Genomic DNA, 14,115 nt, shown 5'->3' with positions numbered 1-14,115 from the left:
ATGCTTTAACTGCACCAAAGCAAATCTGGCTTTTATTGACGAGGTTCATTCCAAACCACTCAAGAAAAAAAAATGGTATAAAAAGGCTCTGGTTAGAATCAGATAACCTGACAAAGCAGAAGGAGGCCAATTGGCCCTTTGTACCCGTGTATTCTCTGAATCCGCTATCCAATCATGTTCCAGCTACAGAATAATGGGAGGCCATTTGGCCCTTCAGACCCATGCTGGCTCCTAACATAGAATCCCACCTGTCCCCTTTTCCCCTCCTCTTGGCCTTGCAACTTGTTCTCTGTAATTCCTCTCCTCAGCTTTTGCCAAGTAGTACGTTTGCAGGTTATTATTGAATTAGCTTCAATTGCCCATTTAGACTGCAAGCCCAACAACTGACTGCATAAAATAAAGAAAAAGTCCTTAACATCCATCTGCTGCTTTTGCTTATTATTCAACATGCTTGTTTCGGTGTCGATTGTCCTTTGATTTCCTCTGTAGCTTTTACAATGGGAACTAGGGGAAACAGTTTTGTTACCTTTCCTTGACCATCATTCCTTTTTGCATATCTTTCATTCATTTGTTCGATATCTCTTTATATCACCGTCTATAATTCTAGTTTCTCTTTCCCCTGACTCTCAGTCTGAAGACGGGCCGCGATCCAAAACGCCACATATTCCTCAGATGCTGCCTGACCTGCTGAGTTACTCCAGATTTTTGTGTCTATCAATAATTTCCTTTCTCCATTGATGATGTTACAGGGACGGAGGGTTTATGTTATGAGGAGGGACTGGATCGGCTCGGACTTCTTTTCCCTGGAAAATTGGAGCCTGTGATGTGACCTTATAGATGTACATACTATTTCCAGAGGAAGTGATGGAGGAGGGTACAATTACAACTTTTAAATCCATTTCAACATATAAATGGATAGTAAAGGTTTAGAGGGATATAGGCTAAATTAGAGGGATATAGGCTAAATGCAGGTTTAGAGGGATATAGGCTAAATGCAGGTAGTCCTGATCAGCATGGATTAATTGGGCCTAAGGTCCTTTTTCCCTGCTGTATAACTAACTCTGTGACTCTATGGACCAGACAGGATGTGAAGCTTTCCCCTCCTCTTTCTGTGGTTCTCTACTTAGCAACAGTTAAACTGCTCTTCAAAGAATTTAGAAAAAATCTTGCAGGTGCAAAACTGGCATTATTAATGGGCATAATCATTCTTGAGCTGTAAGCAGCTCATGTAATTAAGTGCCTGGGAAGGAAACACAGCTGCTCTTATTGTTACTGTACTGTTGTCATACAAGTGTTACTATTATTGCAGTTGATCTGACAGGAGTTTTGAATCACCCCTGGAGATGAAATACTTTTGGTTGTTCTAGTTTTCGATTTTGCCCTGAACATATTTCTAAAGACCTTCTGACCTCTGACTTGGCATGACCAGTTCCCGAAAGAGTTTGAGTGATGTGTAATGGTTATGTGATATATATTTGAAAGATGATAGTGAGTTAGTGGGATAGTACGCCACTTGTAACAAGACTTGCCATTGCTGTGAGCTGTTACAAAAGGAGCTGGAAACAGCTTCGAACTCTCCTAGCTGAATTGCATCATTTAATAGGCACTTGGTGGGGATGTTAGCACTCAGCTTTGCTGCTTAAATAATCTCTATCTTCCTTTCCTTTGGAGTCTCACCATTCCCCAATGTCGGTAACGTGTGGCATGTATGCTTCTTGCGAGCTGGATTGTACAGGCGGTGGCTCCGATGACCTGGAGTCACGGGTAATGATGATAAGGAGAGCTGGCTTTTCTCTCCTCGTGACTAGCTGAGTTTGGCTCTTCTAATGTCATGGCATGTTTATTTTGTACGGGCCATACTAATCCTTGAGGGCAGCTTTACATTCACAATCACAAGCAGAGATTGTGTGCTCAACTGGCTAATGCATAATTTACTTGTAATGGGAATGGCTGAACTCCCTAATATGCCCCAGAGAATTCTTGGAGAGTTTACACAAGTGCTATTGAATTTCGCTCAGAGGCTGCAATTAGTGAAAAGAAGCATGCGTTCCGTCAAAAGTGACTAGTGATTAGAGTGCAGGATGGACTGATTACTTATGGCATGCTTTTTAGCATTTTATGGGTTGGAAATTGGACCATGCTTGGCATGGAGCTGATCAGGAATCTTGTGTGAGTATCACGCAAGTTCTAATTCCTCATTGGTATTTACATTCAGTTACCTCTGCAGGAGTTTGGGTTGTACAACTGAAATTGAGGTTGGAATGAAAACTGGCTACCTATGGGTGGGGTTTGTTGTCTTCTCAAGGTGAAGGATGAAACAGGGCAGGCAGCGGAGTGGTGTGTAAAGTGATGCACTCCCCCTGCTGCTTACAGGGCCTCTGTGTGCTCGCCATGTGTGGCCTGAAGATTCACAAACCCATCACAAGTGGGTTGACACAAAATACTGAAGAAACTCAGCGGGTCAGGCAGCATCTCTGGAGAAAATGAAGTGGCGACGTTTCAGGTCGAGACCCTTCTTCAGACTGAAAGGAGAGAGGGAAACGAGAGGTATGAAAAGATTCAGAACAAATCAGAGCAGGTACTGATGATCAAGGAAAGGCGGAGCCCAGAATGGTTCATTGTTGGCAGTGGAAGAGGTGATAACTAAAGGATATATGGATGCAAACAGTGGAACATAGAAACATAGAAAATAGTCCAGGAGTAGGCCATTCGGCCCTTCGAGCCTCCACCGCCATTCAATATGATCATGGCTGATCATCCAACAGTATCCTGTACCTGCCTTCTCTCCATACCCCCTGATCCCTTTAGCCACAAGGGCCACATCTAACTCTTAAATATAGCCAATGAACTAGCCTCAACTACTTTCTGTGGCAGAGAATTCCACAGATCCACCACTCTCTGTGTGAAAAAAAAATTCTCATCTCGGTGCTAAAAGACTTCCCCTCATCCTTAAACTGTGACCCCTTGTTCTGGACTTCCCCAACATCGGGACCAATCTTCCTGCATCTAGCCTGTCCAACCCCTTAAGAATTTTGTAAGTTTCTATAAGATCCCCCCTCAATCTTCTAAATTCTAGCGAGTACAAGCCGAGTCTATCCAGTCTTTCTTCATATGAAAGTCCCGCAAACCCAGGAATCAGTCTGGTGAACCTTCTCTGTAATCCCTCTATGGCAAGAATGCCTTTCTAGAAGAACCATGCCATGTCTAGAAGAATTAGCAGGATGACTAGGGTGGAGGAGGGGTGGAGAGAGAGGGAATGCAAGGGTTTCTTGAAATTAGAGAAATCAATATTAATACCGCTGGGTTGCAAGCTGCCCAAGTAAAACATGAGGTGCTGTTCATCAATTTGCATGTGGCCTCACTCTGACAGCGGAGGAGGCCCAGGATAGAAAGATCAGTATGGGAATGGGAATGGGAGGTTAAAATGTTTGGCAACCAGGAGATCGTGTAGGCCAAGGCAGGCTGAGTGGAGGTGTTCAGTTAAATGATTGGTCAGTCTGCAATTGGTCTCGCTGATATATATTAGTCCCTCCGTGACTTGGAGCCCATGTTGTTTTCATCTCTGGTCATTGTCTGATTTTCTTTACCATGTGCTTTGTACCTATGATTATTAGTGGGCCGGTTTTGTACTGTTGTCCATGGGTGCATAATTCTTCCCTCAAACTAATTTGTTAAGTATGAATTATCAGACAGAACACCTGAAACAATAAGACCTAACCTTTGTTTTAAAATTATTTTATTTACTTTTAAATCCCTAAGTGGTCTTGCCCTGTCCTACCTATCTGAGCTTCTTCACCCTTATTCGCCCTCCCGCTCTCTCAGGTCAGATGATCAGCTGCTCCTGATTGAGCCAAAGACTAAGCGGAAGCTGAGAGGGGACCGTGCCTTTGCTGTGTCGGCTCCGAGATTGTGGAATGAATTGCCTCTGCACGTTAAACAGGCCCCTTCTCTAGCTGTTTTTAAGTCACTCCTGAAGACATATCTATTCTCCATGGCCTTTGTAGACCAGTGAGGTGTTGAATTGTTTATTAATTTTATTTGCTTGGTTTTGCTGCGTTGTTCGTACTCGTGTTTTATGTTTTTTTAATTTATTGTTTGGATTTTTGTATGTAATGTATGCGCCTCGTGTTAGTTGTATGTTCTGTTGTTCTGCCTGTTTTATGATGTCTTGCTTGTTTTCTTTTTTCTGTACAGCACTTTGGCCAGCTTTGGTTGTTTTTAAGGTGCTTAACAAATAAAGTTATTATTATTATTATTATTATGGTTTATTGACGCCTACATAATCCAGGCAAGCACTATAATGGATAAACACCCTTTATAATTTGATTGAAATGAAGAGCTTGTCATGTAAGGATGATGGCCAATGGGCCCATATTCAACATAATTAAGTACAGTTTATTGCAATGTGTTCCTCCCTTATTTGTAATTGCAAGCTTTAAATAAAAGAGAATCAGTAACATAAATACCAACAATACCACAGTTGTTTCATACAGACACCACCTTTAACAAAAGAAATACTCTTTGGTTCAATCATCTTTATCTACCATCTGAGCCCAGGGATTAAATTGCTGACTTGGAGTTTCGTCAGTACATCTGCTGTCTGTGCAATGTATGATTTGGACAGGGATGGGGATAATTATCACGACAGATACTGGCCAGTGTGGATTGTGTAGTCTTTGGTGATGTGATTCACACTGAAGAATAAATAACTGCAGAGTAATCATTGTCTATTAAATGGTAAACAAATGTTATTAGCCAGTTATCAAAATCAGAACTCTGTTAAAAATGCCCATCTTTGGGTTGGAGAGAGAAGATTTAAACACTGCTTGAGGTAGCCCAGTGAGTGGGAAACATAGAAATAAGGTGCAGGTGGAGGCCATTCGGCCCTTCGAGCCAGCACCGCCATTCATTGCGATCATGGTTGATCGTCCCCAATCAATAACCCGTGCCTTCCTTCTCCCCATATCCCTTGACTCCACTAGCCCCTAGAGCTCTATCTAACTCTCTCTTAAATCCATCCAGTGATTTGGCCTCCGCTGCCCTCTGTGGCAGGGAATTCCACAAATTCACAACTCTCTGGGTGAAAACTTTTTTTTTCACCTTAGTCTTAAATGGCCTCCATTTATTTTAAGACTGTGGCCCCTGGTTCTAGACTCGCCCAACATTGGGGATATTTTTCCTGCATCTAGCTTTGTCCAGTCCTTTTATAATTTTATATGTCTCTATAAGATGCCCCCTCATCCTTCTAAACGCCAGTGAATACAAGCCTAGTCTTTTCAATCATTCCTCATATGACAGTCTCGCCATCCCAGGGATCAATCTTGTGAACCTACGCTGCACTGCCTCAATCACAAGGATGTTCTTCCTCAAATTAGGAGACCAAAACTGTACGCAATACTCCAGATGTGGTCTTACAAGAGCCCTATACAACTGCAGAAGAACCTCTCTACTCTTATAGTGAAATCCTCTTGTTATGAAGGCCTACATTCCATTAGCTTTTCTCACTGCCTGCTGTACCTGCACGCCAACTTTCAGTGACCGGTGTACAAGGACACCCAGGTCTCGCTGTACCTCCCCCTTACCTAACCTAACCCCATTGAGATAATAATCTGCCCCCTTGTTTTTGCCAACAAAGTGGATAACCTCACATTTATCTATATTATACTGCATCTGGCACGCATCTGCCCATTCACTCAACCTGTCCAGGTCGCCCTGCAACCTCCTAACATCCTCTTCACAGTTCACACTGCCACCCAGCTTTGTGTCATCTGCAAATTTGCTAGTGTTGCTCCTAATTCCCTCTTCCAAATCATTAATATATATGGTAATATATAAACCAAAGCTTAAATTCTGAATTCTGGGTTGATCCTGAAAGGGGCTGAGCTAAAGCAGGTTTTTTGCTCTTTTCACTCGCTAGTGAAGGAAATAAAGGATCACAGAGAAATAACAGTGGGCATCCTATGAAAGAGCAAGTAAGAATTAGAGAGAGTGAGTGTCAGAGTAAGAGAGAAAGAGAGAGAGAAAGAGAGGGAAAGACCCCACAAATACACAGTTCATAAACTCGTTTGGACATGATTAAGGCCAAAAAAGTGTTTGGTTCTCTCATGTGTTAGTCAGTCTGAAACATCTTCCACTATCAATTTTTCAAGAACACAAAGATGTGAAAAACAAGTTGTTACCACATTTCACTAAAGTTCTTACACAATGATGCAAATTCATTGCCATACAGTAAGATGCTGCATCAACATCATGATGTTTGCGTTAAAAACCAATGCAGTGAGAGTACTGTTTACCTTGTAAAAGAGACTAAATAGGTTTTTACCAGAAGATTGCAAGTGGGTTTATATATACAAACACGCTGGAGTGCAATCTTGCACTCGTATCAACCAAGCTGCTAAGAAAACTGAAAGAGAAAAAATATATATTTTCAAAGATATTTGTAATCTTGAACCAATTGTAACATTTTCACCCGAAGAATAGAGTTTATGAGTGCAGGTTGAGTTTTTTTTTTAACACATTAGCAATCAAATGAAGAAATCTATTACAAAACCAAAACGATAAAAAAGGTGTCAGAAATATTTTTTTCCTGTTAATTAGGAAATTGTCTTCACATTGCTAAAGGGACGTCTTTTTCTTAATTAATGGAGAACAATTTTTTTTCCTTAGTTTCTAATTGTGATTTTCACTGGTCATTTTGATATTGCAGATGTACTTTCTTCTGTTCATATCAAAACAGAATTAAAGGTAGTTCCTGTATCATTTTACTTGCCACAATTGCCTTGTTCCAATTAGGAGCCCTCCAAACCAAATTTCATTTTGCACAATCAAAAAATGATCCCCAAATGGTTATAGAGCTAATCAATTATTTAGAAAGTGTATTCTCTGTCATAATGTACAGAATGTTGTAACATCCCACATATTCTATCTCCAGGTGAATAGCCATTCTAAATGTTTGCAGATTGCATTAGGTTACTAAAGCAGGTGATCTATTCCACATCTCTGAAGCTTGGCCCAGTTTGCTGCTTTCTACAAACAGTTCCTTCTCTGTTCTCATCCACAATAGAAGAACCTTCTTTTAATGTCCCCTTTTGAATTGTGAAAGTTTAACCTCACCTGGAACATATGTGCTAAACCCCTTCCATATTGTTTCAATTCAGTCAGAATGAACATTATAAATAAACCTCTGTTCTCTCTCTCAGGCAGTTGGAATTTTGTCTAATGTCAGATTAAATGTCATCATTGAGTCACAGAAAAGGGCACTTTGGTCCACCATGTGATTGGCAACCTTCTTGCACATCTCCACTAAACCCATGTGCCCACTTTAAGGCCACCTCCTTCCATGTCCTGCCTATTTAAATGTCTATCTAAATACACCTTGTACAGTGATTATATCTGATTCCACCTTCTCCTTTAGCAGTACATTGCAGATATCAACCACCCTGTGTAAAAAACTTATCCCTTCGATCCGCTTTAATATGCAATCCTCTCACATTAAACGTCTGCCCTGGTGATTTTGATCCCCTATCATGAGAAAAGATTTTTACTATCTACCCAATCTATACCACGCTAAAGGCAGGAAACATGTTCCCGATGTTGGAGGAGTCCAGAACCAGGGGCCACAGTTTAAGAATAAGGAGTAAGCCATTTAGAACGGAGACGAGGAAACACTTTTTCTCACAGAGAGTGGTGAGTCTGTGAAATTCTCTGCCTCAGAGGGCAGTGGAGGCAGGTTCTCTGGGTGCTTTCAAGAGAGAGCTGGATAGGGCTCTTAAAAATAGCGGAGTCAGGGGATATGGGGAGAAGGCAGGAACAGGGTACTGATTGGGGATGATCAGCCATGATCACATTGAATGGCGGTGCTGGCTCGAAGGGCCAAATGGCCTACTCCTGCACCTATTGTCTTTTGCCTATTGTCTATACCTTTAATAATCTTATCTACTTCTATCAAGTCACCCACTCAGCCTCCTTCATTCCATGGAAACTGAGCCCTGCTTTTCCAATCAATCTCTATAACTAAAGTTCTCTAATCCAAGGCAACGTGCTAGTAAACGTTCTTTGTACTAACTGCAGCACACCCTCATCCTTCCTTCTTATAGGCTGATGACCAGAAATACAAACTATACTCCAAGTACAGTCTATCCAGTGTTTTGAAAAATTGCAACATAATATCCAACTATTGTATTGTGTGCCTCAATCTATAAAGGCAAGCATGCCATATACCTTCTTCATCATCCATAAATAAGCACAGGACTTAGGTGATCAAATGTAACATCGGAAGCAGATGGAGTGTATACTGAAGTTCCAAAATCTGCTCATGGATCACTTAGAATTTCCTCAAATCCATCCCTCAACAGGTTGAGCAAAACTAATGAACACCTTCATTATTTTCCAGTAAGGTGAAGAACCCATTCATATTTGTAGTTGCTGTTGTGGGGATTTATGTAGTGATCCTGTGGTTCAGTGACCTTTTGAACAACCGATTAACCAATAATGATATGAACCTGCAGCAGCTAAAAAAGCATCGCACAACTCTTTGGAAAATTTAGGGGCGATTTGCTGAACAAAATGGTGGTGCTGTGCTGTATGCCTTCCTTGATGAAAGGTTTAGGCCCAGATGCATTTAATTCTGAGGGTGTCACAGGTCAATAGTATGCCACTTCATTAGAAGTAAGGCTGCTGACAGCTTTCCTGAATTCTAAGCATTTCACCAAAAGCAGTGCGGGTGAGGAGAGGAGATCAACAGCACTCAGCAAGTCACCAGCAGCATAAAAATGATGAACAGCATATGCGTTGATTTGCAAGTTATTCATAAACCTGGATTGAATTTTTCTGATTTTACTGCCCCGCTCCGGTAGAAACAGTAAAGGTGAGAATGTAAAATATTAGGTGCCACTGTTCCCTCTAATCCTTCAGTCTTCCCTTTATACATTTACAGTATGCAAGCTATATTAAATATGTAGCCCAGTGCAATGTAGGTATGTTACAAAACCTACCTGAATCGTGGCTGAGCATCTGCCCCACCCCTTGTGTGTGATTTTGGAGCTGTTTGGAGGGGGCGGGTTTAAAACCCGATTTTTACTAGGCTGTTCCAATCGCAGATGTTCAGCCTAGTAAATCATTAACGGAGAATCGCTGCAAGACCCGGTCCCAAAAGCTATTATTAGTTTTATAGGCCTCGAATAGTAGATATATAATAAATTTAAAAGCTCTCGTTCAGTTCGCAAGCTTTCGCAGCCCCAGGGTTTTATAAAGCAAACAATTAAAGGTATGTACCTTATTTTTACATTAAATGGGGCATGTATATAACCCTATAATTATAATTATCTATAACGAATAGCTCATTTTGGGCTTTTTATATCCCGCAGTATTTTTCTCGGCATTTGAGGGCACTAATCTAGCGCGCTGTCAACATTCTAAACCTGCGCGTTCACAGAAACCCACTAGAAAACCGATTTAAATGGGCATTTATTTACAGCAATTGAACACTAAATTCCTTCCATTTGGCCTATAAATTAATGTAAATTAGATATAAAAATCATGTTATATTGTGAATTATTTGTGAATAATCTTTGGACACTTAGGCTATTTAAAAATGTTAATCTTTCCTTAAGAAATGTGCTTTTGACTATCCAAGATCACAGCTTTTTTGTAATGCCCATTGAAAATCAATAGGGAACAAGATGCTAATTTCCGAGTATGAAAATGGTCATAACTTTTTTAATACTTGAGATATGAAAGTGAATTAGGTGTCAAATTAAACTTATTGTTATGCTTTATCTGATGGGATAAATTGCAGACTTGATTTTTTAAATCTCAAAATTTTGTAACATTGCTATGCAATGAAGCCATCAAGACCGGATCCATAATTTTATTGATCTGCTTCTTGTCAGGCAAACCACCTGGGAGCCTTCTGCGGAGTCTTGTGATCACAAAGAGGAGGCTTTATATACAAAGGCTAAGTAAGTCATTTTTATTAAATGGGATTTCAGGAGTTTTACTGCTCTTTACCAATGTACTGTGAAAGTGAAGGCTGCATAGTTGCCCAGTTAAACATTCATTAATACCGAGGACCAAGTTGCTGGTGGAACTGTGAGGGGAACCAGCAGCTTGTCCAGCTCCTCAATGAGATGTTTGGGAATGGGCACAGGTCTCCTTGTGTAGGCAACTGCATCACCAGTCCTATTCACTAAAAAACAAGGCAAAACAAATTTCTGCCCCAACTATATCAATGGCATATCCCATCTCAAGCTTATTGTTGCTTTTTCGATTGTGTAGATGTGAACTGCAAAAATCAATTTTCATCTTGGTGCAATATTCCCCAGTTATTGATTTACTCAAACAGCATTCTATATTCTCTTCAAGAGCATTTTCTACTGACAGGTAACAAAATAAGGGAAATAGATATTAATATACCAGAGGCAAATGCTGCTTCTGTATATTAGGGCGCAGGATATCAAGCAACCGTCCTAGTGTACACTTGGGAAATGTTACCAAGGTTGATGTACGCGTGAGTTACAGCCTTGCTTTTGAATCAAAGATTTGACCCACTGTGATAGCACAATGTCATACCTGGTTAAGCTCAGCAATGGACTTAACAGACAAATCTGCCACAATCTGATTGTTTGATGCAATGGGCTTGAGGGACTGTTTGGGCAAATCTGTGACCTGCAGCAGCCTCAGAAACATTGTCAAGGTAAATGCTGAAGAATTGCAAAACTTGTCACATAACGTTGATAGTTTAAATTAATTAACTGGTCCAGCACTGTTAGAAATGTATTTATCGGTGTCACTATAGTAAAAAGCATTTTGTATCAATGACCTTTCATCATAACTGAGGAAAGTTGAGATAATTCAAGCTTTAAGTTCCAGAGAAAGTTTGGAAGAGAACAGAAGGAAGATTTGTGACAAGGTCAAGGGTCGGAGTGATTGAAGGGCATATTGGTAATCCATATTGCTGAAAGGTTGTGGTACCTGCTTGTGAATAACATGAGATGAGTCTGGGGGGAGTTGGGGGCAGGGTAAGGAGGTTACAAATAGGAGGTGAATAGATCTGAAAGTACCAGAAAGGAGACAAAAATTATTGAATGATGGAAATATAAAATACAAGATAGAATAGACTGATTACCTTATATCTGCAACGATTGTGTGGCGATTTAATTTCAGTTTAGTTCAGTTTAGGTTATATTACAGTCATGTTTACCAAGGTACAGTGAAACGTTTTTTGTTGTGTGCCATCCAAGCTGTGAAAACCCTCTACATGATTACAATCAAGCCATCCACAGTATCCAGATACAGGAGAAAGGATACAATATTTAATGAAAGATAAAGTCCAATAAAGTCTGATTAAAGATAGTTCAAAGGTCTCCAATGAGGTAGATGTGAGTTCAGGACTGCTCCCTAGTTGGTGATAGGATGATTCAGTTGTCTGATAATAGCTGGGATGAAACTGCCCCCGAATCTGGAGGTATGCATTTTCATACTTCTGTACTTCTTGCCTGATGGGAGAGGGGAGAGGATGGATTGACTGGGGTGAGACTGGTCCTTGATTATGCTGATAGCCTGGCAGAGGCAGCGTGGAGTGTAGATGGAGTCAATGGAAGGGAGGTTGGTTTGTGTGATGGTTTGGGCTACTTCCACAACTTTGCAATTCCTGGTGGTCTTGGACGGAGCTGTTCCCAAACCATACTGTGCTGTTTCTTTGCCATGCATTGGGCGGCTTGGAAGAACATAATTGGCAAATTACAGATCGAAAATTAAAGTGACTGGCTCGGAGTCATGTTTGGTGTCTCCAGTGTAAAGAAGATTACATCACAAGCACTGAATGCAGAATATTACATTGAAAGGAGTACAAGTGAGTTGTACTTCACCTCAAAAGAGTGTTTGAACTTCGAATGGCAGGGGGGGAAAGGAGGTAATGGGCCTAGTGTTAATCTTCTAGCAGAAGTATTACACTCTAGTATTAGACCGTCTTGAATCTTCAAAAGAAGTAAATGATTGCATGGGACTATTTAAAGAAGTGTATAGTTTTATTGTCCAGTTGACCTTGCCAATATCCAACGGATACTTCTGGAAAGTACCACTCATTCTCCAGGGATTTACAATCACAAGGATATAATTTACCATCAGTTTTATTTTTGAACAAATTGCTTAACATGATCACTGTTTTGTCTAAAATACCTCTCCTGAAAATATCTTGTGGCCTACTCCGGCATCTTTATATCTCTCCATACAACCATCAGTCCCAATCACAAGCAAATAGTTATCCTCTTTGCTTTTGAAGCTTGGCAGTATTAATTAATACATATTTTCACCAAAAGACATTCCTCCATCACCATTTTATATCTAACATTCCTTTAATACTTTGTCTGTCAACATACAGATATCTTTCCTGATACTGGCTATCATCTGCAAATCTGTCTGCTACTTCAGATTCATGTAGCCATAGATGTAAAGAACTTGTACTTCCAATGAGATTGTATTTGAACAATCAGACACGACATGTAGAAATGTACTTTTAGGTGAATGGTTATTCTAAACTCCAGATGCACAGATGAAACGCCTAAGAGATGGGACGGGGGGAAGAGGTGTGGGGTAGTGGTGGGCTGGGTGTGCGGGTTGGGGAGAGAAGGAAGAAAAAGAATGCAAGAGAGAGAACAGCTAACAGTTCCAAGTAAATCTAATCTATTTACAATTCTGTCGATAAAACTGAAAGGAAAAATGTTGGAGATTCACATAGTCTGCCTGTTTTAGTCTTTTCTTTTCTGAAGTAAAATATCAAATCTATGTTTATAGCGAATGGCAATATTTCTCTTTAGTCGTGTTACAGTTGGGTCTGTTACTGGGTGCCCTGAGAATTAAATTGAAGTTGTTCAAAGAAGAAAAATAGTGTGGGAACGAAGGTGCTGATGGATACTTTTATGAAAAAACCCAATTAATCATCCTATCCCTAGAACAGTTGTTATGAATCATTCTCGACTCAAAGTTTCCTCCATCAGACTCCAGGATAACTCACTCATGAAGAAAGGAAACATCTTGAAGGAGAACAGCAATCCAACAGAAAGCAAAGTCTCCGTGAAGCTGCAGCTCAGGGGTAAAGTGAGAGACATTTTTCATAAGCTTTATTCAACTCTACCAGCTGCAGCTTCGTGGGTGGCTTTTAAGGTCAAGATTTAAGTCATGTTGCTGAGCACAATCATAGCCAGCGCAGTGGCAGCACTGGGGGTGTGCAGCACTGTTGGAGCTGCTGCCTTTCAGATGTGAGTTAAACTGAGGCCCCATCTCCCATCGAATGTGAATGTTGAAGATATGACACTATTGTTTTTTAAAAGGAGGGGAATATTATGAAATATCCCCGTTAATGTTTATCTCTCAGCCAGGGAAGTAACACAAATCTCACTTGGTAACGGCACAGAAGGAGGCTACTGAGTTCAGCAAGTCCATGCCTGTTCTCAGGAGAGCAATCCTATTTTAATGAAACTCCAGTAATCTGGCACGCTCAGCACTTTGGTGGTCTTGGCCGGACAGACTTTTATGGACTGTTGATGTTATTCCTGTCAATACCTCTCCACATATTTAATTTTTTTTTTTTAAGCTGTTAAATTGTAGAATCATGCATTTTCCAGTGAACCTGGTAAGTTTCAGTGGAGAGTAGGAAACAGAATCAGGTGAGTTTCAAGTGACTACAGAAACTAGGGCCCAGCTGCGTTTAAATGATGAATGGTAATCAGGGCTCTGGAGAGTGTTAATGATGTACAGAAACCAGGGCTCTGGTGCATTTAAATGGCGTGGAAGAATTGGGGGTCTGGTAAGTTTAAATGGTGTATAGGAATTGTGACCCTTGTCAGTTTAAATAAAGTACAGTGATCAGGGTACAAATGAGTTCTTCTTCTTGCGTATGGCATGCACACACTAAAGTTGTAGGACAACTTGTTCCATTTGATCTTATTTGATTGTGCACGCCATGTTGATTGCATTCGTCGAAACAGGGCGGACCACGTGAAGGTTGCAATCTCCCACCCCACAGATGAGTTCAAAATCCAAGGCCACAAGGAATTACAGAGAATTGTGGATGCAGCCTAGACCATCATGCAAAACCAACCTCCCTTCCATTGACTC

At 40.7% G+C, this 14,115-nt stretch overlaps 1 long non-coding RNA gene across 1 annotated transcript; it reads left to right on the top strand.

Annotated features, from left to right (window-relative positions):
• Positions 1-1,455: 1,455 nt before the first annotated feature.
• LOC129702859 (uncharacterized) lies at positions 1,456-4,774 on the top strand. Its single transcript, XR_008724458.1, has 2 exons — positions 1,456-2,547; positions 3,823-4,774. It is a non-coding gene; the product is annotated as an uncharacterized LOC129702859 (long non-coding RNA).
• Positions 4,775-14,115: the final 9,341 nt, after the last annotated feature.

Source organism: Leucoraja erinacea, chromosome 13, assembly GCF_028641065.1.
Source record: "Leucoraja erinacea ecotype New England chromosome 13, Leri_hhj_1, whole genome shotgun sequence".
In the NCBI taxonomy this organism is placed as follows: Eukaryota; Metazoa; Chordata; class Chondrichthyes; order Rajiformes; family Rajidae; genus Leucoraja; species Leucoraja erinaceus.
Note: the sequence above shows the minus strand (reverse complement) of the source record. Positions and strands in the feature narration are given on the sequence as shown.